Below are 11,741 nucleotides of genomic sequence, written 5' to 3'. Positions count from 1 at the left end.
AGAGTCTATCTTATTGCTAACTCAAGTTCAAGAGCTACTTGGCTTGCTATAGAAATCTAGCTACTTAGGTGCTAGGATTAGGGAAAGGTTCCCTTCTATTACTAGTCTAGGTTTCCATTATAGCTGATACAGAAGTTGACTCCATTGACTTCTTTGATTGGATTTTTCATCTCGTTGCAGTTGACTCCTTTGTCTTCGAGTTCCACGGTAGTTTCTCCTTCGGTGCATTGCTCTAAGAAGGGGGTTCAAACGAGATAGAATGAGTACGAGCGTACTCAGCAAGTTCATATTAGGAAATATGTGTATCATGCACTAGCTACAGCCATAGACCGGAAAGTCATAGGCCAATGCAAGTTTTTGTAAACATTTCTTCAAAAGGTTTATTTTATTCGAAAACTATGCCCGTCGGTCTTCACGAGGTTGACTAGAACTTCATGGAGTTCCTTTCTGCCGCGTTCGCAGTTCCTTCCCGGAACGGGGAGTGACGGTCACAATTCAGTATCCTCTGCAGAGGTGCGTTACTTTTCCCATAAGAGACCTTATCCTTGTTGCCAACCGGGCTCGAGATTCCGTCCACACTTCCTTTGGTGTGAGGCCAGGTGTAAGATCCAAGCCCACACCGCTTTCTCCGCGACCTCGCAGACCCACCCTTTTGTAAGTCTGTCCTCTCCTATATCTATGGGTAGACCGACCCAGGCCTTTGTTCTCACCTTTACCAATAAGGTAGACCGTTCCGAACAATTAATATGCCCTGTCCTATACATCATAGATAGACCGATCCGGACAACCCTTACAATCCTTCATAGACCAATAATAAGTCTACCCTCTCCTGTATCTAATGGTAGACCGTGCCGGACCACATGTCCCCACCTTTACCAAAGATAGACCGATCCGGGCAACCCTTATCACCAGTCCGTTGGCATGCGAGAGGGAAAAGATACAGCTGACTTCCCAGAGCCATTATAGATCTTATGGTTAACGCGATATGTACGGCGCTAGAATCAACTGGACGGCATTGGTACTTAGTCCTAGATGAATAGTACCCGTGCAATGGAACCTCCACCAATCAACACATACCATGGTTCCATTGCCCACCACATAGTCATATTCATAATTGTAAAATAATACTTTGCTTTTCAATGCATGAGTGATAAGTATAGTACTTTGCATATAGTTTGATAAAAATAATCAAATGACATGAGCAAGCGATGAACTTGCCTTTCTTGACTGCAAGATTATGCAGGCAAAAGCTTCGATACGTGATAACTCCAAATGCTGAAATACCATCATCGTCCGGTAAGGACAATGTTTAAAGAACTGGCAAAGATGCTATAATGCATAATATGAGATGCAATCGTCCCGAGCGTAACTTAACCTCGATGATTTAGGATGTATGAGTTGTAACGATTTCTTTAGGGTTGGTTGCACTTTTAGGATGGTTCTCAAACAAGATTCTTATTAGGGTTTGGTTAAATTAACATCTTAAACAAGTGATATAAGACATTATTACAATTATACACATAAAGAATAATGATGGACTAATATGTAAAGAACAGTTGTCAATTTTAAGTTCTACAGAACATGGTTGATGATTACTTCTACTATACTTCAAAAGAATAACTTTTGAAGAACATGTTGTTTAAGAAATATTTAGTATTTCAAAGAAGGATAGGGCTTCTAAGGTTTGATTGACATTTGTACTTCAAAAGAATAACTTTTGAAGAACAGGTTAAATAAGGATATGAACTACTATACATAGGAGCTATGTAACTCTAGGGTTTACTATTGGTTCATTTAATTTCACTAATAAGAACTAGTTGGTTCTTAACTTGGAATGGGTTTCTATATAGCAAGTATTGGTAGGTTTATTGCTATGGTTTCTTCTAAGCATCATATCAAAGGATGGTTATCAAGATGGTTCTATAAGTTAGGGTTTACTATGACTTCATATTTGCTTTACCAAATAATCTCTAATAGTTTCTAAACTAAGTGGTTTATCATTTCCTAAGTAAGGTTTAGTTGGATAGGAGCATGTTATGTGATTTGCTTCACAAGGTTGGTATTAGGTTTATTATTATGGTGCTACTAAATTATGATGGTTGAGGTTGATCCTAATGGTATGGTATATAGTAGTAGGGATCAATAGTACTAATTCAATTAACAAGTTAGGATTTGCTCCTAAGTGATACTAGGGAATCATGTAGGTTTTAATTAAGAATAGGGACATGCAATGATAATCTCATGGGACTTGGTTTTATGCTAGTGGATCATAAGTATGCATTCAATTGTTGCTTATTAGGATTCTATATGTCAAGTAAATCTCACATGATCACATGTGACACAAAATTAGGGTTTTAGAGTTGCTTCTAAAGTGGAATGATCACATAAAATTAATGGGACCAAGATTCTTGTTTATATTAGAATTAAGGTTTCTAAAGTTTGATTTCATTATTAACATAATGATTACTAAATTGAAGAGAGAAGTAATAATGGATTTAACACTCTATTATTTTCAAAAGATTTAAACATGGTAAATACTATTAGGGTTTAGGGTTTTAATTGAAGTAATGGCCAATTAGGATTCTCATGTGATTAAACATAACCATTAAGAAACTTGGCATATTAATGTGAAGTAATATTTAATATTTTATTTATGTGAAGAATTGAAACAAGGAATTATGTCCTTAGTTTTTAGGTTTTAATAGTTTAAGATTTAAAATTTGGTCTTCTAAAATTTTAGAGGAAATTCATATTGTTGTTCTTTTAAACCTTAAGTATTTGTTTTCTATTTTATTTATAGAGGTCATTTTATTTTGATACTCAATTCTATTTATAGTTTTTCTTTTGATCTTCTTAAATGTTTTAAAAAAAGTTTTTTTTTCTTTTCTAAAATTCAAATAAAATGAAACAGCCCAAATGGTTTATTGGGTTGGCCCAATGGCCCGGCCCAAAGGCCCGAGTCGGTTGGGTCTAACCCAACCCGACCCCCACTCTCTCGCTCACCCCTCTCTCACACACGCACACGGTCACCGCTCTCGTCTCTCCTCTCTCGTGACCACCACGCCCTCGCGGCGGCGCCCGCTCGCCCCGGCCGCTCCGGACCAACCCCGGCACCGGCGTAATGGGGCTTTTGCTCTCCTCGATGAACTCTACCACCTTCCCTAGATTGATTTGGCCGCTGCTTGTCTCTAGCGGTCGCCTCGACCCCGAAACCCTAGCCGGACATCGGCGGCTAGTCTGGCCGCCACCGGCCCCTTCAGACTCCGGTGAGCTGTTGCTGCCCTAGCGCCATCTTGTGGTCCTTCTTCCCCAACCCCATCGCCTCCTTGCTGCTTCTCCGTCGCTGGCCTCGAGCCCTCGCTCGACCGCTCCGACGCCACCGACCTCCTCCTGTTTCCCGCGTCAATCTCCTCCGTGTGACGATGGTGGGGTGGTGATGTGATGCGGCTGTTGTCATGCGATGAACTGGTGGTGGCTGCCGGTGGATGACTCGACCTCGACCTCGATGGACGGCGCCATAGACGCAACCTCGACGTCGGTGTACTGGTGGTGCTGTCGCTCCCCTTACTGCATCCTCGACCTCGACGCCGGCAGGACGGCGTCGCCGACGCAACCCCGGCGTCAACCGCTACGTCTACTCCTCTATCCCACTGTGAGCTACTCATACCCTCTTTCCCTCTCTCTCCGTCTCTCAGTATTCTATATGGCTATGGATTTGTTGGCCAAACATTTGGGTGTGCCTAACCCGATTGCTGCATGTTAATGGTGATTACCAAATGATATTGCTGTTAAATTATCTAGTGTCTTGTGCTTGATCCAAGGCCTCAACTTGGATAAATGAATCATCCCAACCTGTATAATTATGTCACTGATGATCTGTGATTTCTATAGACAATACTATCTATGATTAAAGGATTATGCTGCTGGTATGATATTTGCTTGTAGCTGTTTAACAAGACAAGTGAATTGATGCAAGCAATGATTCCTAGCTAGATTAACTAGGAAAATGATTTGGAATTCATTTGGTATGAATTGCAAGTGTGTGTGGCTATTTGTTGGATTATACTGTCCACATGACGGTGGTTAATTGGATGAATTCAGTTATATTTTTGTGTAGACTCTGTTGAGTTCAGACATAAGTACTCGATACATGAAGGTGGATTATTTACTTGATGAATTGTGGTTGAGCTTGTATGCATATTTGTGATAATTTTACTGGAGATTTGAGATGATCCATTAATTGTCTGGATTCATTATGTGTGGAGCAAAGTTAACTATGTGGTTATTCCCTGATGGGTTTACTACTGCTGCTACTTGGGGTTCTACTTGGTTGGCCTGGAACTTATCCTCTGGACCCCAAGTAATTCCTGGAGATTGTAGATTTGTTAAGGAAAGTCTGTGCTGTGTAAAAATTTATAAGAACGAGATGCTATTGCTTGATTCATTGACCCCGCTCTGTGATGCAAAGGCTGAGGCACAACTTTTTGATAAGAACAGATATACTATTTATGGTTTTATAAAATTCTCCGTGATGAACTGGGCATAGCACTTCTATGCCAGATCTGAGAAGAATAAATCCTTCCAATCTTCCTTGATGAAAATCTAGTGGAAGGTTAGTTGGATTGGTTGTGTGTGTATTATTTCCCTTTTTTCCCTTATTGATGTGCTCATGCAAAACTAAGAACGAGATGCTACCCGATCTACTCATCCTATTACTTGGTTTCTACCCGATGCACTTTGTAGCTTGTTAGCTGGTTCTTCGGCTACTCGAGATATGCTTGCTTCTTGTAGCATGCCTTCTCCTTCTTGCTTCTTGATTTGCTTCATATGATCTATCTGATGATTTCAGTGGTTTATCCAGTGGATTTGTTCTTGCTGTTCTAAAGCTACTTACCAGATTTGCCAAAGTATGGTGTGTGTTGGCTGAAAATGTGAGATGTGGAGGAAAGCTGCTTGGTACAGACCTATGTGCTGTTTATATAGGGCTGGAGTGTTGGCTGTGGGGGTGACAACACACGATTGCATGTGTGAGTATGCTGCTTGCGAGATGACATCATCCGATTGTACAAGTTTCAATGTTGGTTTGCTTTTCCTCTTATGCAAGGTACCTCGAGGTTGATCTTATCCCTTGCCTGACCATGCCTTGCCTTATTTTGGTACTGCCAAGTGTTAGTTCTCATGGGCTGCTACATGTGAGCTTTGCATTATGATCTGTGGAATTAATTTGTGTGGCTAATGATCATTCATCTTGACCATCTAATGTCAATGGTGAATTACTTTATTTAAATCATGTGAGCTTGCTTAAATAGGAACTTGGCTAGGTTAGAGGGATTAATTGGTCGCCTTAGTTACCTAAAACAAGTGGATCAAATATTGTTGCACTTTTCTCTTATTTGACATGGATCAAATGTTGTTACTTGTCCCTGTTGCCTACTTGCTCATTGATGCCAAATGATATAGAATGATACATTGATCCCTCTTATGATCCAGAGATGATACATAATTCCCAAAGATGCCTATAAACTGAAATTGATCCCTCTAATCCACCACTTAGATATTAGGACAAGTTTCTAATATCTAGTAGTCGAGTTCCAATATCAAAATGCCTCGTCTTTGATGATGGCGACATTTTAACCATAACACCATTCTCTTTTATCTTTGTTGTTTGTGTTACAGGAAGGAATGATAAGAAGAGAAATGGAAGATTTAGTTTAGGGTTTTCTTTTATTCTTTTGTAATTTTTCTATTTCTTTTCTAACTGGTAATGTATTGGATAATGTCATTTTGTAATAAAGTTTAACACATTTATTTAATTGGAACTATCAAGTGTAGTTACTTCTACATATAATATTTATATACTTGTTTAAATTTCAAATTCCAATTCAATTTATTATTTGAATCATGTATTACATATTTGAATTTTAATTCAAACTATTTCCCTCAAAAACATAATAAATCAACAAAGGTCATGTCGAAATTTATCGCACTTGTGTGGATGACACACATCAATTCCATCGACACAAGAGAAACCTCGATCACTTTGGGTTTTAGATGAACGCGCGAAAATTCCCGGATTTTCTATGCATGAATGCAATGCACACTCTCGTGTTCTCTCTTTTTCTTGCCTCTAAACCTGGGATATTACAGCCTCTCCCCTTAAACCGAACTTCGTCCCGAAGTTCGAACGCTCTCATGTTTCGGAATGTCGAAATGTCTTGAACAGATCACCATCCTTCAACTTCAGGGTGATCTCCTTAGATATAATTGAATATATCCCTTGTCCAGATCCTTCATGAAGTCTTCGGATGTCCGGCATCGATACTCGCCTGCTATTCTATGATTTATTCCAACACTCTAAGCTTATAGGCTTACTATCCAAAGATTCTTGGATTAAGACATCTTATTATGCTAATGGACTTTACTAAAGGTTGTGGTGACATCTTCCTATTTGGGTACTCAAAGCTTGGTTCTACCAGCTGCGATAATCCAGCTGCGATGTCCAAACCTTAAGTCTAAAGGATTTGTTTAAAGTAAGGTATTGTTGTCCCTTACTACCATAACGAAAGTAATGGTACTTCGTAAGGTATTACGATAGGCATGGTCCTGGTTGTTTAGTCCTACGAATGGATTAGACTCATTTAGTCCATCCAATCATGGCTTCTAGTTTGTACTAGTTATCTTCCTTTTGGTTTCTTTAGGTTCCATGAAAGGAATCTTTCTAATAATTATTAGTTTTAGTATAGTCAAACCCTTCTTCTTTAAGCCTTCTTAAGCCTTGATTGTCTTCCGGCATCTTCTTCATCCAACGTTATTATCTTAGACTTACTTGAGTTCTCTTGATTTTGAGTAATTACAATTAACCACTCAAGTTAAGGTCTAACCCTTACTTCTTCGAGATATAAACCTCGGCTTCTGGTCTGACAATCTCCTGAGAGTACTTTTATATGGGTACTTCCCAACAACCTTGTAAAAATAAGATCGGGCTTCCTCTCAGTTTAGACCTTTTTCTTCGTCTTTCATACTCCAAATAATATCTTAATACTTCTCCTTCAGCCTTCCTCTCCCCCTTGGAGTTTACTAATGATCTTCAAACTTACTTTCTTCTAATCATTAAACTCTAAGGTTAGAAGTTTAGTCTTGGTATAACTTGTAGTTTGTACTTTGCTAGAGTCTCACGAAGAATTCTTTGCGGTGTATCCACACAGTTGTGGGTATCCATTATGAATCCTCCAATTAAAAAATTACCAGCTACGAGATACCAGCTGTGAAATACTAGCTGCGGAATCCCCCTTTCTTTTAGGTAAAGAAATGTTCAGGCTGTGGCTATCTGGTACCAGCTGTGGGCTATATGTGGTTCTAGTCAATATCTACCTACCAGTTGTGGCTACTTACATAGGTTTAGTTAAGATATACCTCACTTAACATTCTTTCTCTTCATGGTTATCCTATATCAGCTGCGGTCTTATTATACCAGCTGCGACTTCATTTGTCTATTTTCCTTATTCTAGGGTTTGTTTTGCAAGATAACCACTTGTTGACACTATGAAGATAGTATCGTAAGTGACTTCACTTGCATTACCTTCGTCCATAATGAATATGATTCCACTTCTACTGCCCATATTCACTATTTTTCTCACTTCCATGATACTTCCATGTTGAAGTACTCCTTGTTTAAGGATAGAAATGAGTTTTGATTAGTCCTTCCTTTAGAGTATTGTGGTTACTTCCCACAACTTTACTTCCTTCTTCTAGTGAACCATCATCTTGACTTCAAAATCTTCAGAATTCGTCACTTCCTCACACGAATACCTTTACCCTCTAGACCTATAACATCAAGTAAGAGCTTGATATTGCAACATGCATTTGCATATCGAAGTCAAACTTCATGTATGGATCTAGTCAATCAATGAAAATCCAATAAAATCCAAGAAAATTCAGCTTTGTGTTCATAATACACATCCTGATATGCCTGAATAAAATAATTGGGTAAGACATCCCTAAACATCAGGTTCATATGTGTAGTATATAACACCACATAAGATAGGTTTAGGTTGTGATACTTAGCACAAATACGTGAATTTCTATTATTTGTCTCAACATTTGTCTTAATTGCACATTTGCAATGAGACAATCTTGAAACAAAATGGCTTGGGATAGTTGAAGTTAACCTAGTTTCCTTTGGAAGTACTAACAAAATAGTATACCCAATATATGTGCTATTGATAGACTACCTCCTATAATACAATTAGTTCTAATATGTCTACTCTAAACACATGATTGTTTAGAATATACCACCTATAACTCTAGTGATTTCTCCATGTGACAGGCTCTCAACAAGCCTTCTTTAAATTAAAGACTATGGTTCTAACATACTTGGTACAGTTATTAGGATTTTAAGGCCTAAGTTTTCGAACTATTCCCTAAATCCCTACTCCTTATCATTCTTTTATTATCGTACTTATGATGTTCTACTCCATCATATCATAATTCTCAAGTGAATCCCATATGATTACCAACTCTACCCTGAAAAGTAGAATTATATAACTCCTATCACTCTTCCTTACCTCCTATGATTGACTCATCATAGACATATACTACCTTATATAACTTATCTCCATTACTTAACATCAGTCATTTGACATTTTAAATGATTCTTACTTAACTATAACTGGCATTGGTATACTTCTTCCAATAGGATATCTTCCTTATGGTTGTATCCTCTCTTTGGACTACCATGTATTGTATACCAACTGTGGTCTACTACCACCCATTTATCTTAAGCTTCAATGGTGTTCTAATTAATTTGGAATGAAGCAAGATAACTAACTCAACTGTCACGTAAGAAAATAGATAAGAAAGATTGACTCAAGTGTGTCAGGATTATTCTCAAGTGAATACCCATCTCAAGTCAAAATAATAGTTGGTTTAACTAAGACAACTTCCTATAGACACTACCAAACCTATAGGTCTCCTTTAAAGGGTTTTAATCCTAGGGTCAAAGCATTTGCTCGATACCAGTCTGTGATGACCCAGCGTACCACTGCATGGTGTAGTACACAAGTCGTTGACATAACACAAGTGAAACACCGTTCCACCCATATTACATCTCTCGAGTGGTACAACAGAAACATATGCGAGTCCAAGGTATGTCTATAGAAGTACACACGAACTGTTTACATAAGATCAACACAACCTCCTACTTTACGTGAGGTAAAACTTCAAATAAAGCTCCGGAAGAACGACTCGTAGTCTATCTTATTGCTAACTCAAGTTCAAGAGCTACTTGGCTTGCTATAGAAATCTAGCTACTTAGGTGCTAGGATTAGGGAAAGGTTCCCTTCTATTACTAGTCTAGGTTTCCATTATAGCCGATACGAAGTTGACTCCATTGACTTCTTTGATTGGATTTTTCATCTCGTTGCAGTTGACTCCTTTGTCTTCGAGTTCCACGGTAGTTTCTCCTTCGGTGCATTGCTCTAAGAAGGGGGTTCAAACGAGATAGAATGAGTACGAGCGTACTCAGCAAGTTCATATTAGGAAATATGTGTATCATGCACTAGCTACAGCCATAGACCAGAAAGTCATAGGCCAATGCAAGTTTTTGTAAACATTTCTTCAAAAGGTTTATTTTATTCTGAAAACTATGCCCGTCAGTCTTCACAGGTTGACTAGAACTTCATGGAGTTCCTTTCCTGCCGCGTTCGCAGTTCCCTTCCCGGAACAGGGAGTGACAATCACAATTCGGTATCCTCTCGCAGAGGTGCGTTACTTTTCCCATAAGAGACCTTATCCTTGTTGCCAACCGGGCTCGAGATTCCGTCCACACTTCCTTTGGTGTGAGGCCAGGTGTAAGATCCAAGCCCACACCGCTTTCTCCGCGACCTCGCGGACCCACCCTTTTGTAAGTCCTGTCCTCTCCTATATCTATGGGTAGACCGACCCGGGCCTTTGTTCTCACCTTTACCAATAAGGTAGACCGTTCCGAACAATTAATATGCCCTGTCCTATACATCATAGATAGACCGATCCGGACAACCCTTACAATCCTTCATAGACCAATAATAAGTCTACCCTCTCCTGTATCTAATGGTAGACCGTGCAGGACCACATGTCCCCACCTTTACCAAAGATAGACCGATCCGGGCAACCCTTATCACCAGTCCGTTGGCATGCGAGAGGGAAAAGATACAGCTGACTTCCCCGAGCCATTATAGATCTTATGGTTAACGCGATATGTACGGCGCTAGAATCACCTGGACGGCATTGGTACTTAGTCCTAGATGAATAGTACCCGTGCAATGGAACCTCCACCAATCAACACATACCATGGTTCCATTGCCCACCACATAGTCATATTCATAATTGTAAAATAATACTTTGCTTTTCAATGCATGAGTGATAAGTATAGTACTTTGCATATAGTTTGATAAAAATAATCAAATGACATGAGCAAGCGATGAACTTGCCTTTCTTGACCGCAAGATTATGCAGGCAAAAGCTTCGATACGTGATAACTCCAAATGCTGAAATACCATCATCGTCCGGTAAGGACAATGTTTAAAGAACTGGCAAAGATGCTATAATGCATAATATGAGATGCAATCGTCCCGAGCGTAACTTAACCTCGATGATTTAGGATGTATGAGTTGTAACGATTTCTTTAGGGTTGGTTGCACTTTTAGGATGGTTCTCAAACAAGATTCTTATTAGGGTTTGGTTAAATTAACATCTTAAACAAGTGATATAAGACATTATTACAATTATACACATAAAGAATAATGATGGACTAATATGTAAAGAACAGTTGTCAATTTTAAGTTCTACGAACATGGTTGATGATTACTTCTACTATACTTCAAAAGAATAACTTTTGAAGAACATGTTGTTTAAGAAATATTTAGTATTTCAAAGAAGGATAGGGCTTCTAAGGTTTGATTGACATTTGTACTTCAAAAGAATAACTTTTGAAGAACAGGTTAAATAAGGATATGAACTACTATACATAGGAGCTATGTAACTCTAGGGTTTACTATTGGTTCATTTAATTTCACTAATAAGAACTAGTTGGTTCTTAACTTGGAATGGGTTTCTATATAGCAAGTATTGGTAGGTTTATTGCTATGGTTTCTTCTAAGCATCATATCAAAGGATGGTTATCAAGATGGTTCTATAAGTTAGGGTTTACTATGACTTCATATTTGCTTTACCAAATAATCTCTAATAGTTTCTAAACTAAGTGGTTTATCATTTCCTAAGTAAGGTTTAGTTGGATAGGAGCATGTTATGTGATTTGCTTCACAAGGTTGGTATTAGGTTTATTATTATGGTGCTACTAAATTATGATGGTTGAGGTTGATCCTAATGGTATGGTATATAGTAGTAGGGATCAATAGTACTAATTCAATTAACAAGTTAGGATTTGCTCCTAAGTGATACTAGGGAATCATGTAGGTTTTAATTAAGAATAGGGACATGCAATGATAATCTCATGGGACTTGGTTTTATGCTAGTGGATCATAAGTATGCATTCAATTGTTGCTTATTAGGATTCTATATGTCAAGTAAATCTCACATGATCACATGTGACACAAAATTAGGGTTTTAGAGTTGCTTCTAAAGTGGAATGATCACATAAAATTAATGGGACCAAGATTCTTGTTTATATTAGAATTAAGGTTTCTAAAGTTTGATTTCATTATTAACATAATGATTACTAAATTGAAGAGAGAAGTAATAATGGA

The sequence above is a fragment of the Lolium rigidum genome, chromosome 7 (genome assembly GCF_022539505.1).
Source record: "Lolium rigidum isolate FL_2022 chromosome 7, APGP_CSIRO_Lrig_0.1, whole genome shotgun sequence".
NCBI lineage: Eukaryota > Viridiplantae > Streptophyta > Magnoliopsida > Poales > Poaceae > Lolium > Lolium rigidum.
Note: the sequence above shows the minus strand (reverse complement) of the source record.